The 3281-nt window shown below is 41.5% G+C and overlaps 1 pseudogene; it reads right to left on the reverse strand.

Moving 5' to 3' along the window:
* Nucleotides 1-348: 348 nt before the first annotated feature.
* Nucleotides 349-1290, reverse strand: LOC115514414 (annotated as a pseudogene).
* Nucleotides 1291-3281: the final 1991 nt, after the last annotated feature.

Here is a 3281-nt window from a genome sequence, read left to right on the forward strand (position 1 = left end):
ACAATTCCCAGTCCATCGTGGTGGCCAGCATCTTATAACATTGCTAGGCTCACCCTTAAGAAAATGCATCTGGGTATCACTTGGGATCAATCATCTAATTCACCCAGGCCTCAGTCTAGTTTTTATCTGTGTAAGGAGGGTCACAGGATCAGCCCTTCTTATAGGTAACAAATGAATTATTTTATGACTTATGAGTGCCTGTCAGCCTCATTTTAAAGCATGATTGTGGTCACTAATTAGAGAAATAGTTATGGGTGGATTTTGCACCCATCTGGGCCTCAGTAGCCTTTGCAAAATTAAGAAATGTATAATTTCCAGTAGGCTTTTTGGCTCTAAAATTTTCTAATTCTAGAGTCTTGACAAAACTGGTCTCCTAATAATTAGCTTCCTTAAGGCTCCCTTCATGTCACGATTTCTCAGACTGTAGATGAAGGGATTGACCAGGGGAGTCACCACTGTGAAGATGACAGTGGCCACCGTGTCTTGGACTGAGTAGGAGGATGAAGGGCGCATATAGACCCCCAGGATTGCCCCATAGAAGAGGGACACCACAGTGAGGTGGGATCCACATGTGGATAGGGCTTTCCTTATTCCCTGAAGAGATGGAAACTTTAACACGTTAGAGAAGATATAAGCATATGAAACAGTGATACATGTGAATGGTGTAATCGACATAAGCCCACCTGCAATGGATACCATCAACTCATTGATAAAGGTATCAGAACAAGACAGCTTTAGAACTGCATAGGGGTCACAGAAAAAGTGATGCACAGTATTGTTGAAACAAAAGGTGAGTCGGACCATGAGAAGAGTGTGTAGGAGAGCATGCAGGTTTGTAATGACCCAAGAGACCACCACCAGAAGGATACAGAGTTTGGGCTTCATGATCATGCTGTAGTGGAGTGGGCAACAGATGGCTACATAACGGTCATAGGCCATCACACTCAGAAGGAACCCATCCATGTTGATGAAAGTGATGAAGAAGTAGATCTAGGTCATGCATTCCACATAAGAGATAGACTTGCTTCCCAGTATGTGATTCAGCAGCATCTTGGGGGTTGTGACTGATGAAAAGCAGATGTCGATGCAGGAGAGGTTAGCCAAGAAGAAGTACATGGGGGTATGGAGATGACTGTCACAGCTGATGGCCAGGATGATGAGAATGTTCCCAATGATGGTGACCAGGTACATCCACAAGAACAGCCCAAAGAGAATCTCTTCCTGCTTTGACTGCCCAGAGAGTCCCAGGAGAAGGAATTCTGTGACCATAGTCTGGTTGTCTCTATCCATGTCTGCAGGGGAGAAAATGTGGTCGAAATAAAAGGAAATATGGGGCACTTGGGTGGCTCAGTCGGTTAAGTGTCCAATTTCAACTTGGGTCATGATCTAATGGTTCGTGGGTTCAAGCCCCGCATCAGGCTCCCTGCTGTCAGCACAGAGCCTGCTTCAGATCCTCTGTCCTCCTCTCTCTCTGCCCCTCCCCCTCTCATTCTCTCTCCCTCTCTCTAATATAAATAAACATTAAAAAAATTTTTTTTAAGTAAAAGGAAATGTTTAATTGAGTTCCATTACCATTTAGAGATTGTAATGTTTTAATGGTACCAGATCCAAAGTTTACTTCTTAATTAATCTCACTTTAAATATAAAAGTAGATAATAATACATCATCATTTGAGTAAATTTTTTATAATACTGGTTTTGTCATTGATAACACACATTAGATAATTCTACAGAGTTAGCTTTCCTGAAGTAAATAGCTGGTTAATTTCCATAATTTTAATTTATGTTTATTATCTTTGATTACATACAGCTTACTTCATACTTCACTAACATTCAATGAATATCCGGTATGTGGAGCTATTTTCCCACACATAATTTTTTAGTTTATGAATGATGAATTCAGTCATTCATAGATAGGAAGACTGAGAAGAGGAATCAGAGATAAAAACCCTGAGACTCAGAGAGATTCAGTGATAGCACATTAGAATGACAGAACTCATAACATTTACAGTCCTAAAACAGTTAAATTCCCTTTTCTTCAAACTCCTCCTTAGTTTTACCTCTACATTTTGATTAACTACCATTTATGGAGAATACAGCCAAGTGAAAAAACAACCAACATAGCCAGGCATCCAGACTCCTTCTTTACATGTAGTTCATCACTTTATCCTTATTAACATCTGTAAGTTTTAGGAATAACAAGCTTCATCAAACAGAAGGAATAAATAAAGCCAGGAGATTTAACCATTTGTTCAAGGCCACAAGTTCTTTTACCTGAATGTGGGGGATAAGCTTAGGAATCCCCAGGGTTTACACCAATGGGTTAACAAGGCATAAAGAACTATAAAGTCATAAAATGCTCACACCCGAGTTTGGGTAAACCAGATTGGCACCCCAAGAATAGGGAATTGCAAAGACACCCCAAGATTAGGGAGGCACAAAGGTTCCAGGAATAGGGAGATGCAAAGGCACCCCAAAATAGAGAGGGGGTGCAGAGCCCCCAGAATAGAGAGGGAGAGGCAAAGGCCTAAAATAAGAATGGTGCAAAGGTGCCCAATACATAAGTATATGAAATAAACAAGATTAGATATTCAGGGTGAAAGCACCCCAAATTTAGTACTATAGCAAAAAGCTGCTTTCAGAGGAGGATAGGACCAGGTTAGGTAAATTGGTGAATTGGACTATGGACCACTGCGCTGCAGGCAAAACAGCCCAAAGCGGAGATGGTTAACAAAAGAAAAGGTGCCTTATTAACCCTGTGGTTATTCCCCCTGTCTCATCCTCTAGACTAGCAAAGATACACAGGCACGGTGCCTCCTGTCTGCTGTTAACAACCATCTCCCCATCTGTCTGGTGCCCGGATTTTGTTTTATATTGACCCAAACCCCAAACACTGCATACCTTCAAAACCCCCTTTTCCCTTACGTCCCCAAGTTAATGTCCATAGTTTCTTTGTCTTTTTGTACATGCCCATCACGTTTGTAAGCCTTCTGATCTGAATAAATATGGGGCAAGGACCCTTATTCAGGGCTCTTGTCTTTTTCCCGGAAATTAGCCATCTCTCACTTTAATCCTGCGTCTGCTCTTTTGCTGGCCAAAAGAGAACTTTAGACTTAGAGTCAACGACACCTGAATAAAATGCTACTGTATACAACTCCCTCAAATTCTTTCTGGGTGTCTCCTACATCTTCCCAGGATTATTCTACTTTTAGGCTTTGAAGGATGTGCCTGGAGGTTTGTCCTCAATGTTGTGACCACATGGCATCAAAACATCCTTGCTAT

The sequence above is a fragment of the Lynx canadensis genome, chromosome A1 (assembly GCF_007474595.2).
Source record: "Lynx canadensis isolate LIC74 chromosome A1, mLynCan4.pri.v2, whole genome shotgun sequence".
In the NCBI taxonomy this organism is placed as follows: domain Eukaryota; kingdom Metazoa; phylum Chordata; class Mammalia; order Carnivora; family Felidae; genus Lynx; species Lynx canadensis.